At 42.4% G+C, this 12,651-nt stretch overlaps 1 pseudogene; it reads left to right on the forward strand.

Moving 5' to 3' along the window:
- Positions 1 to 3,707: 3,707 nt before the first annotated feature.
- LOC101320885 (small ribosomal subunit protein uS10-like) lies at positions 3,708 to 7,790 on the forward strand (annotated as a pseudogene).
- Positions 7,791 to 12,651: the final 4,861 nt, after the last annotated feature.

Genomic DNA, 12,651 nt, shown 5'->3' on the forward strand with positions numbered 1-12,651 from the left:
GTTAACATTGGTACAATATTATTGACTAAACTGTTGACTTTATTGGGAATTTCCCAGTTTTTCCACTAATGATCTTTTACTGTTCCAGGAACCAATCTAAGGTCCCATATTTCATTAAGGCATCATATATCCTTAGTGTCTACCAATCTGTGACAACTTCTCAGTCTTTCCTTTTCTCTCATGGCCTTGACACTTGTGAAGAGTATTTTGTATAGTACAGTTTTGTGGAATGTCCCTCAGTTGGGGTTTGTCTGAGGTTTTCTCATGAGTAGTCAGAGGTTATGTGTTTGGGGGAAGAATGCCACAGAGGTGTTACACATTGAATCATATCGGGGGTACAAGATATCAACATGATTTATTACTTGGATCATTTGTATAAGGTGGTGTCTGCCAGGTTTTCCCACTGTGAAGTTGCTACATTTCCATTTTCATACTCTATTCATTTGAGTCACTCTATCCAGCCCACACTCAAGGGGAGGAAAGTTAAGTATCACCTCCTGAATGATGAAGTATAAAAGAAACTGTGGACAGATGTTAAAACCATCAGGGCTTCCCTGGTGGCACAGTGGTTAAGAATCCGCCTGCCAATGAACAAGGGTTCGAGCCCTGGTCCGGGAAGATCCCACATGCCACGGAGCAACTAAGCCCGTGCACCACGACTACTGGGACTGCGCTCTAGAGCCCGTGAGCCACAGCTACTGGCCCGTGTGGCACAACTACTGAAGTCCACGTGCCTAGAGCCCGTGCTCTGCAACAAGAGAAGCCACTGCAATGAGAAGCCTGTGCACTGTAACAAAGAGTAGCCCCGCTCGCGGCAACTAGAGAAAGCCCGTGCAGCAACGAAGACCCAACGCAGCCAAAAAATAAATTAATAAATTAAATTAAATTAATTAATTTAAAACATCAGAGTTGGGGGTTTTTGTTTGCTTTTTTTTTTTTTTTTTTTTTTTTGGTTGGGCCATGCCATGTGGCTTTCGGGATCTTAGTTCCCTGACAAGGGCCCAAACCAGCAGTGAAAGCACCTAGTCCTAACCACAGGACCACCAGGGAGTTCCCTGAAAGCATCAGAATTTTAATAGATATTCTGGGGGAGATACTTTGAGGTTATGTAAACATTCTGTTTTTCCTTAAAACTTTGCAATGTGGGAGATTTTGAGGAAAAACGGAGAAAGTCATTTTAGAATGGGAAAGTGAACTTTTCCAGAAAACTTGATAGTATTTGCCAGGCAGTGTGCAGTGTCCATTTGAGGTTCATGATCACCAACTCAAAGTGAAATCTATCAACTACTTTGTGTGATTTCCTCCAGCAATGACCAGCTGCTTGGGTGCAGGCTCTGAGAAGGTAGGAAGTTGGGTTCAAAGAGAATGGGATATTTCAGGCCAATATGACAGAAGAGAGAAGGACAAGATTGTTAGGGAAGATGTTTGCAGAAGTGGGATGAAAATGCTGGGCCATGGGACCTGAGCAGGGTTTGGAAGTGAAGACGAGAGGAGAGAAAAGCAGCCAACAGACAAGGTTGAAGGGCTGTGACAATGGGAGCTCTTGAGTAAGTGATGTGGAAGGACAGGAGGTGATAGGAGGGACTTCAAAGGAGCTGGATGTTTAGAAGGAGGAGAGGAAAGAAAGAATTTGGGAATGGCAAGCAGCACACCTACTATACCCGCTGGCCCTTAGGTGCCTGGGACATGAGTACCTCCTACTGAGAGGGCTGCTCGGGAGATGGGATAATCAGGGACCACCAGTTTCCCTTACTGCCAGGAGATGGAGGGAATGTTCAAAGAAGAGGAGGTTACCAGGATGTTTGATGGGGGCGGATCTGGAGTTGCAAAGGGAACAGCGGAAGAGTTCAGGGAGGGCAGGGAAGGGTTGGATCAGATTAAGTGATGAACTCAGGGATTCTGGGATGAGTGTCCGGTGTTGATGCTGGGTCTCCTAGAGGGCTTGTTTTCCTGGCAGTGACTGAGTCAAATGAGATATAAAGCATGACAGGATTAACCTGACAGGCTCTTGGAGGGAGATGGGAAATCAGCCCAGAGATGTGTGGATTTTGGATACTTAGTAGGAAGGTCCAGGAGCTTCAGGATGACTGCCCACGCCCGCAGAGTGTAGTGGTGGTGACAGTCTTATGGGGAGGGGTGGCTGTGGTCTCTTGGAGAGTATGGTAACATAGGGGCTATGGAGTGACCAGTCTTAGCTCATAACCACCTGAATGATTGAGTCATGATCATTAACAAATATTGGGCATTTACTTTGTGTATGAGTAAATTCAACAGTGTAAAAAGAATACAGTGTTCTTAAAGACAGCTGAGAGAGGAATCAGTTGGTTCCAGAAATTGTATTCTGGCCTAGACAGAAGGAAATAAGAGTGTAACAAACAGAGATGGACCTTAACCTTTGCCTTATCCGTATCAGAGAGGGGTGGGGTCTTTATGATGGGTCATTTATGGTGTTGGCAACAGCCTTGATGAAACCTGAGAGCTTTTTTCAGTGTTTATGTTTAATGACATCTCTGAAGCAACCAAGTATACATACGCAACTCTGAGGAAGTTCCCTGTCCTGGTAACTAGACAGGGCCCAACAAGATAGTGGCCCCGGGTTCTCATGTTGCTGGTTGAGAATGAATGCATTGGCAGTTTACAAAGCATGATAAGGAAACAACAAAGGATAAAAATGCACACTTAGATTGCTTTCCTTTCTGGAATTATCTGTATGTCCCAATAGGGACTCCTGAGATGTCCCTAGAAAACCAAGATGTGTGATAAGAATGAACTAAATGTCACAAACTTAATTTCATTGGTACTTCTACTCAGGATGAGTGAATTACCAAGTGTCACAGTCCAGCTGAACCACATACAACACACATCAGTGCATATAGTACTGACTCAGAATGTACTCGGTTTGATAATGTTCCAGGGAGTCTGGGCTGTCCCCTGTCCTAGTGCTAAGGATCAGCAGTCACTGAGGACTGAGTAAGAGGGAGAATGATTGCCTTGAACTGGTAGAAGGAAGTGAGAGGAGGAAACAACTAATGTGGATAGAGGAGAGGGGAGGGAGGGCATGTCATCTCTTTGTTGGTTCCCTGTTTGTAAAAAAAAAAAGAAGGGGAACTGCCAGGAGTTTGTAGGGAAGTCTTGTGATAAAGTAATGACCACATTATCATTTCCACAAAAGATTTGTTAGGTGAACAAGCAGTAGGTTATAATAGGGGTGGTGTGATGATGGTGATGATACAAAGTCCTGTAGAGAACAAATCTACAGTTAGCATTTTCCCCTGTGGTCAGCTGCTGACAGAACTTGCTGGAATACAGCTAGGGGCTAATGCGTGGTGAGTAAGTCACACAGTTGGAGTACTGTTAGGGACCAATTTTTATCTCCTCTTTGGTCAAAAAGACAGCCCGGAAAAAATAGCATGCGGGTCTAAATGCTGCCAATAGTTCAAAGAATATCTCAGACTGATGAAGGGTTAGTAAGCCATGTGAACATGGAGGACATCACACTCTGCTTCTATCCTTAGGTCCAAAGGGCTTTGTAGGAGAAAGCTGCAGGTGTGTTGAATGGAGATCGCTAACCAGTGGAATTTCACAAGTATGGATAAGGACACAGCTGTAGCTCAGCTTATATGCCATCCAAGCTAGTTCACCCCGTAGAAATAGGTCCGTCTGAAAGCATAGGTAAATTCATTTGGAGGCATAAAGTGGGGGCAAAAATGCGAAAGCTGGCCAATGAGTAAGCCTTAAGGGGATCCAAAATGACCTAATGATATTTCAGAACCAATTGGAGGGGAGGGGAGGGGAGATTAAAATGATTCAGAACCAATTGGAGGGGAGATTAAAATGATTCTGTTTTAATCAACAATCAAACTGTGGGTCTCCATTCTGCTTCTGTGGAGATCCTGTTTCAGTAAGACAGAATTCTTAGGGTTCTCAGTCGATGAGTTTCCAGCTTCAGTGGTGAGACATAAACCCACACCGATAACTCCAGTGTGTAGAATTAATAGGATCTGGATTGGTCTGGCTACTACCCAGTTCTAGATCATTGTAAATGTTAATGAAACAGGCTGTTTTCTCTTTTTCAGCTTATTTTTTTGGATTCTTCTTACCCTCAAAAGTTTTCAGAGCCTTATTTGGCTCCTGGTCAGAAATCTTCCTTAGTGGTTTGTTAATTCAGCTGACCATTTAGAAAGGAAGAGAAGAGAAAATGAACATTCGGTACACACTCAAAAGATGCGTTCTTCACATTACCTTATTTAATCTTCACAGAGACTGTATCACTTATTTCCATTTTACAAGTGAGAGAACTGGTTAAACAAAGTTAAATAATGCCCCAAATCTCCTTAATGAATGGTGATGCCACGGCTGGCTTGACCCTAGATCTGTGACACCAAAACCTATACTCTTTCCCCACGTCATGTAGCTTCAGTGCTATCAACCCCAAAGCTTATGTCTTGGTTGTCAAAACTTAGAGAAATAATCATTTGTGTATCAGATAAGCTCGGGCACTTCATAACTTTGGATTAATTCCCAAAGGAGCTTGTAGTCAGGTGTTCATCTTTACAGGGGGCCTTCATTCTTTAAAACAAGATGTCATACTTTCTAACTGAGAGGCTATACAATATTTTGTACTTTGCTTATTTCTTGTAAAAACGCCCATAAGAATGAACATAATAAAGCAGCCAAGCCCTTACAACCATTGGAACCCTCCCTGTCTGCTTCCTGCTGGGGGTTGGTAGAGGAGAGAGGACCCTGTTTGTTAGCCATGGTCTCCCCACTGACTTTGGGAGGCTGCCGACTTCTGACTCCTACCCCACCCTAGCAGGAAACTTATAGAAAAAAAAAAAATTGGAATTATATATGTGGAGGCACTTGAGCATAGGTATGTTGCACATGGGCATGTATGTTTATGAACACATGGCTGAGAATTCAGAAGCTATATTGGTTGTGGGTCAAGGGCCACACCACATCGACCCATCTCCCCATGACTCTTGAGGGCTTGAGTTAATAAAGCCCCCTGGTTCCCTCCTAAATTGTTTCTCCTCTGCTCTCCTGCTTTGGTTCTCTTTGCAATTGCAATGAAATCAGCACTTATTTCTGAAAGTAGAACAGCCTGCAAAGAGCACTGACCCAGCTTCTAGTCACCACTCAGACAACGCTCTTGGACCAGTCATTTGTGCCTCTTGGTCAGATGGGAATTCACTCTAATACTTGGTTCATACCCAGCAGCGCTGTGTTACTTTGCCAAGGCTCTCTGCTATAGCTCCATTCGGGAGATGCACTTTGGCCCCGTTAGGCATTCCCGGCCCCACCCCACCGGTGCCCAGCCCAGTGGACTCCTGCTCTATGCTCCACCCCTCCTCTGTCACAGACGTGGTTGGGGTACTCCATGTAATCTGCACCCCAAAGTTGGATGTTAGGTTCTCTGACTCTTTCCCTGGACACAATCCTAGGCCCAAGCTCCCTGCTAGGAAACTATTAAAGACAATGTGCTAGTGAGTGACATCTCCAAGGTTAGATATTTACATTTTAATTCAGGCCTTCTGGAGGCAATTGTTATCCAAAAGAGGCAAGTGATGATAGGAATCTTAGGCATAGAAGCATGTCTTTGAGGGAGGTGTTTGAGGTAGCACGGTTTTTCCGTACCTGTCAAATCGCTGCCCTGAAGCACAGGGCTGGCTTGGCATTAAATTGTAACTTGTTTACTTAATACATATATACTAAGTACTTAAATTATTTAAGTTATACAACACTGTACTAAGCTTTAATGGCATCCAAGGAGTAGGAAGAAAAAGAAAAAGAGCCTTTTCTCAAGAACCTCCAGCCCAGCTGGGAGAGATCAGACACACGTGAAGTTAAAAACTAAAGAGCTGCATATTAACACCAGACAATAATACTAGCGTACAACATTAAGCTTTCCAGAAGAAAGATACATTGCGGTACCCAAATCCATCATGAGACTGAGGTCTGGGGAGTTCATGAACTAATTTCCAGAAGAATCTTTCAGGAGAACTTAATTGCTTTTCTTTCAGGGCTCCAAAGTTCAGTCTGGATACTGACCTTCTCCTTAACAGCAAAGAGAATGATTCTTATTTGAACACATTCATGGCAGACCAATGGGTAAGCATTTCAGCTGAGAGAGCATTTTGGTTAATAATTAAGTACCATATTATTATATTTTAATTTCTCATGCAAGTCCAGTTTTAAGAAATTGTAACAATTTAGACCTTAAGCTACAATATTTCAATAATTTGTGAAATCATTGATTGGATATATGCATTAACCCACTGAATGCAGATGTCAACCCTAAAGTTTATGTCTAAGTCATGAAAACTAACAGAAATGTTTATTTGTGGGAATTCCCTGGTGGCGCAGTGGTTAAGAAGACTCTGTGCTCCCAGTGCAGAGGGCCCAGGTTCGATCCCTGGTCAGGGAACTAGATCCCACATGCGTGCCGCCACTAAGAGTTTGCATGCCACAGCTCAGATTTTGCATGCTACAACTAAGAAGCCCGCCAACCGCAACCAAGGAGCACACGTGCCACAACTAAGGAGCAGCCTGCTGCAACTAAGACCCAGCACAGCCAAATAAATAAAATAAATATTTTAAAAAAAGAAATGTTTATTTGTGTATCAGATAAACTTTGGCACTTACTAACTTCCGGCTGATTCCAAAAGAAGCTTGTAATTGAATGCTCATCTTTACAGGGGACCTTCCTTCTTTGAAATGGGTGTTAAGTGTTACCATTACTGCCTCCATTTTTTTTTTTTTTTTTTTTTTTTTTGCAGTACACGGGCCTCTCACTGCTGTGGCCTCTCCCGTTGTGGAGCACAGGCTCCGGACGCACAGGCTCAGCGGCCATGGCTCATGGGCCCAGCCGCCCCGCTGCACGTGGGATCTTCCCGGACCGGGGCACGAACCCGTGTCCCCTGCATCGGCAGGGGGACTCTTAACCACTGCGCCACCAGGGAAGCCCTGCCTCCATTTTATAAATGCATGCAGGGCAGTCAGGTAGCTTCCCAAGAGTAGAGAGAGTGGTAGAGCATAGCAGAGCCAGGCTGGAACCCAGGGAACTACACCACTTCCCCATGAGCTAACTCTGCCCAAGATAGATGACTGGCTGGTAGAAGCACAGTTTCCTAACTGATGCTGCTAACTTATGCATCTCCAGTAGATGGGAAGACTAGAGGTGAAGGTGGCATCAGCCACCTGCTGGGCAGTCAGCTTTACTTGATGGATCTCACCTCCACATGGACTTCAGCTTCCCCTCAAACCTATGTGGGTCAAAAAAACCCCAAAAAACAAAAAACAAAACTGGCTCTTTGAGGAAGACACGATCGCCCATCACTGCTGCAACGGAGCCCCGGACTGCCCGCTTCTCTGACTCACCGCTGTTCGCTCTCGCACAAGGAGTTGGTCAGGAAGCCTCGCCAAAGCCTTGGCTTTTAAAGATACCAGAAAGAGTCCGGTGGAGCCAGAGGTGGAGAATTCACCGAATTAAAATTATTCTAACCAGCTGCAATGTGAAGTCTTTGGAGAAGGTCTGTGCTAACCTGATCAGAGGTGCAAAGAAAAACAATCTCAAAGTGAAAGGACCCGTTCGGATGCCTACCAAGACTCTGAGAATAACTACAAGGAAAACTCCTTGTGGTAAATGTTCTAAGACTTGGGATCGTTTTCAGTTGAGGATCCACAAGCGACTCATTAACTTGCACAGTCCTTCTAAGATTGACAAGCAGATTACTTCCATCAGTATTGAGCCAGGAGTCGAGGCTGAAGTCACCATTGCAGATGCTTAAACCAACCTTTTTAATATATTGATAATCAGATGTTAAAAAAACTCCAAACTGATTTATAATTATGAAAATAACACATGCTTGGAGGAATATATAAAAGCATAAAGAAGAAAATCATTAAAAAAGAAGAAAACCATAATCACTCATAAATCCACATATACTTTTTTTCTAGAATATTTGCTTGTATTCATATTTAGAATGCTATAGAACATGTAATTTAAAAAATTAGATCACATGGTATATAGTGTTTATTTTTTTTATTTAGTCTTCGTTGTGGTGTGCAGGCTTCTCATTGCAGTGGCTTCTCTTGTTGGTGGAGCACGGGCTCTAGGTGCGTGGGCTTCAGTAGTTGTGGCACGCAGGCTCAGTAGTTGTGGCTAATGGGCTCTATAGAGCGCAGGCTCAGTAGTTGTGGTGCACTCCGTGGCATGTGGCATCTTGCTCCATGGCATGTGGTATCTTCCCGGACAAGGGCTCAAACCTGTGTCCCCTGCATTGGGAGGCAGATTCTTAACCACTGCAACACCAGGGAAGCCCTGGTATATAGTTTTATACACTGAATATTTAACATTATATCATAAATATTTTCCATGCCATTATTCTTCAAAAACATGATTTTAAAAAATTATTGCATAATCTTCCATTGTATGAATATGCTATAATTAAGCAATAACTTCCTTATTCTTAGACATTTAGGTTGCTTCTTTTTTTTTTTCAGTATGAGATGGCAAGACAAATATATTTGCATATAAACCTTTACATATATTTCTCTTTTCTTCATAGGATGGATTCTTGAAATGGAATTAGTGAGTAAGAGGGTGAGAGCATTTTTAGCCCCTTGATACTTATTTACAAATTGCTTTTCTGAAAGTTATTCTATTTAAGCTTCTTCCTGCTGGGCATGAGTGTGTGATTCATTGGACCCTCATTTTCACTGACTATTACCATCTTTTTTTTTTTAATGTATATACTATTTTTTTAAATAAATTTGTTTATTTATTTTTGGCTGCGCTGGGTCTTCGTTGCTGCGTGCGGGCTTTCTCTAGTAGCGGTGAGCGGGGGCTACTCTTCGTTGTGGTGCGCAGGCATCTCATTGCGGTGGCTTATTGCGGAGCATGGGCTCTAGATGTGCGGGCTTCAGTAGTTGTGGCACACAGGCTCAGTAGTTGTGGCTCGCAGGCTCTAGAGCACAGGCTCAGTAGTTGTGGCGCATGGGCTTAGTTGTTCGCGGCATGTGGTATCTTCCTGGACCAGGGCTTGAACCAATGTCGCCTGCATTGGCAGGTGGATTCTTAACCACTGTGCCACCAGGGAAGTCTGACTATTACCATCTTTTAAATCTTTGCCAATTTGATAGGCAAAAAAATAGTACCTAATCACTGTTTTAATTTGTATTTTTTGATAACAAATGATGTTCATTTATTAACTATTACACTTTCTTTTTTTTATACTATGTGTAGGTGTACTTTGTATATTTTCTGTTGAAATCTTAGTGGTTTTTAAAATAAATTTTTATAAGCACTGGGTGAAGGAGGGGGAATTGGATGCAGGTGGTCAAAAGGTACAAAATTCCAGTTATGAAACTGAGCAGTACCCTGTAGGGTCTTCCTGGGGAGGGACCACCCCCCGTATCCCCTACCTCTTGTTTGTAGAAGAGCTTTAGCCTCCTAGGCTTTCCCCAAATTCCAAACAGCAGATTTAATCAGAGACATGAGAAAATGCAGAAACAAAAGAAAACAGTTAAGTGAGACAAAATAGTAATAGTGTAGCCATAAAACAAAGTCAGGGACCTTTAGTTCCTCCTCAGGGGCTACAGATAATTTTCTGAGACATATCCTTGAGTTGTTTTGCAGATACTAAAACCCCCACCAGGTGGAAGAAATTAACTGCATGCTAACCACCAGCACGTAGACCCTAGACAAATTGGAGCCAGAAGGTTGATGATTGAGATTACTGAAACATAACCCTGTTACTTCACCATCAACCAGTCAGAGAACTGTGCACAAGCTGATCACATACACCTCAACCCTCTCCCTCATACTGTCTTTATTTTTCTTTTTTTATAAATTTATTTATTTATGGCTGCATTGGGTCTTCGCTGCTATGCACGGGCTTTCTCTAGTTGCAGAGAGTGGGGGCTACTCTTCATTGAGTTGCACGGGCTTCTCATTGTGGTGGCTTTTCTTGTTGCAGAGCACGGGCTCTAGGTGCGCGGGCTTCAGTAGTTGTGGCACACGGGCTCAGTAGTTGTGGGTTGTGGGCTCTAGAGCGCAGGCTCAGTAGTTGTGGCGCATGGGTTTAGTTGCTCCGTGGCATATGGGATCTTTCTGGACCAGGGCTTGAACCTGTGTCCCCTGCATTGGTGGGTGATCCTTAACCAATGCACCACCAGGGAAGTCCTCTCATACTGTCTTTAAAAATCCTTCCCTAAAAGCCACTGGGAAGTTTGGGTCTCCTGAGCATAAGCTACCTGTTCTCCTTGCTTGGCACCCTGCAATAAACGCTGTACTTTCCTTTACCACAACCTGGTGTCAGTAGATTGGCTCTACTGTGCATCAGGTGAGCAGACGCAAGCTGGGTAACCGTTATAAGATAAATAAGTACTAGGTATATAATTACAACATGATTAATATAATTAATACTGGTCTATGTTATATATGAAAGTTAAGAGAGTAAATCCTAAGATTTCTCATCACAAGGAAAATATTTTTTCTCTTATTTTGTATCATATAAAGTGATGGATGGTCACTAAACTTATTGTGGTAATCATTTAATGATATATGTAAGTCAAATCATGCTTATACCTTAAACTTATACAGTGCTGTATGTCAATTACATCTCAATAAACCTGGAAGAAAAAAATTTGTAAGCACTTAGGTGAAAACTCTTTGTCATATTTATAGACAAGTGTTCTTCCCAGTTTATTGTTTGACTTGTAATTTATGATTTTTTTATTTACAGAAGATTTATATTTTCATGTGATCACATCTATCAGCCACTTCAGGTTTTTTTTCTTCTATTACTGTTATGCTTAGAAAGAGATTTCCTATTCAGAAAACAAATAACTATTTGATGAATTTTTCTCCTAGTTTTTAAAAATGATTTTAAAAAAGTTTTTAAAAATAATAATAGTATAAAAATGATTTTATTATTTGCAGTAATTCTTTAACTCATATGAACTTAATCTTGGGGCATGGCATGAGGTCAAGACCTTAAATTAATATATTTTTAAAATAAAATATATTTCCAATATCATTAAATGAATTACCCATTTCATTCCAAGAGACTCATGATGCTTGTCTTATTAGTAAGTTCTTGTCTTAGTCTAATGGCATTTTACTAATTTCCATTCACTTGAATATAACTCTACATTCCTTTTGCATTTTTATTTATATACTAGCTATTTTTATCCAATAGTAAAATTCTTGACTGAAGAGGTTTTCTTTTCACATAATCATCTGTCTTTCCAATCAACGTTTACTGGATTCACCACAGTGCTGGGCACTGGGGATCTTAAGATGGACAAGACATGGTCAACCTGCTCAAAGACTTCATAGTCAGGAAGAAGGCAGGTCAAGATGACTACAGTAGAAGGTAAGTAGTGTGGTTTACAAATGTGAAGGTGCTATGAGAGCACAGTGAAGGCTTTACAAAGGAGAGGGTGCTCAAATTGTCCTGAAGATGAACAGGAATTTGTCAGGTCAACAAGTGGGGAAAGGGCGTTCGGAACAGAAGGAACAGCTCTACAAAGGTCTAAAGATGGGGAAACTGTGTGACAAATTTGGGAAGCTAATAGTAGTTTAGCTTCCCAAACTGAGTAAAAGGTGCATACAGGGAGATGATGAGAGATGGATGAAGTAAAGGCCAGATGTTAAGGGAGTTTGATTTTATCTAAGTGATGACTAATCCTGAGAGTGGTGAGGTCAGATGCGTGGAAAAATTCCTTTGGTAGTGCTACAGAGGATAGATTGGAGGGGCAGAGGACTAAGGCAGGGAGACCATAAAAAAGGGTAGAGCAAACAAGGGCTTGAACTGATACTGACGGGGAGAAAGTCCCAGAGAAGAGGGTACAGACCTATGAGGTGCCTGGGAGGTAGAGTCAACAGGATGTAGGAGATAAGAACAAGACAGCAGTTTAGGATGAGTCTAGTTTTCTAGACTTGGTGACAAGGGAAATGGCTGTGTCATTTACAGAATCAAGGAGTGAAGGGGAGGGAGCAGGTTTGGAGGTGGGTTCTAAGAAGAGGATGAGTTCATATTTGAGTCTGAGTTGTTTGTTGTACATCGAGGTACAGCTATTTAGAGCACTGTTCTAAATACACGTTTGGAGCTAAGAAGAAAGTTTTCGGATGGATATATGGATAGATACTAGAGTCATCAATACCTAAGGTCATAATTGAAATTGTAAGTTTGTATGAATTAATCAGCCAGGAAGAGAAGAAAAGAAAGCTGAGACTGGATCTCTAGGAACATCAATTTGAGGGACAGATGGAAGAACCAGAGTTCTTAAAAGATTACTGAGGGCTTCCTTGGTGGCGTAGTGGTTAAGAATCTGCCTGCCATGCAGGGGACACGGGTTCAAGCCCTGGTCCGGGAAGATCCCACATGCCGCAGAGCAACTAAGCCCGTGTGCCACAACTACTGAGCCTGCGCTCTAGAGCCTGTGAGCCACAACTACTGAAGCCTGTGTGCCTAGACCCCATGCTCTGCAACAAGAGAATCCACAGCAATGAGAAAAGCCTGCACACCACAACGAAGAGTAACCCCCACTCGCTGCAACTAGAGAAAGCCTGTGTGCAGCAATGAAGACGGAACAGAGCCAAAAAAAAAAAAAAGAAAGAAACTCCATTAAAAAAAAAAAAAA

This window comes from Tursiops truncatus, chromosome 14 (assembly GCF_011762595.2).
Source record: "Tursiops truncatus isolate mTurTru1 chromosome 14, mTurTru1.mat.Y, whole genome shotgun sequence".
Lineage (NCBI taxonomy): Eukaryota > Metazoa > Chordata > Mammalia > Artiodactyla > Delphinidae > Tursiops > Tursiops truncatus.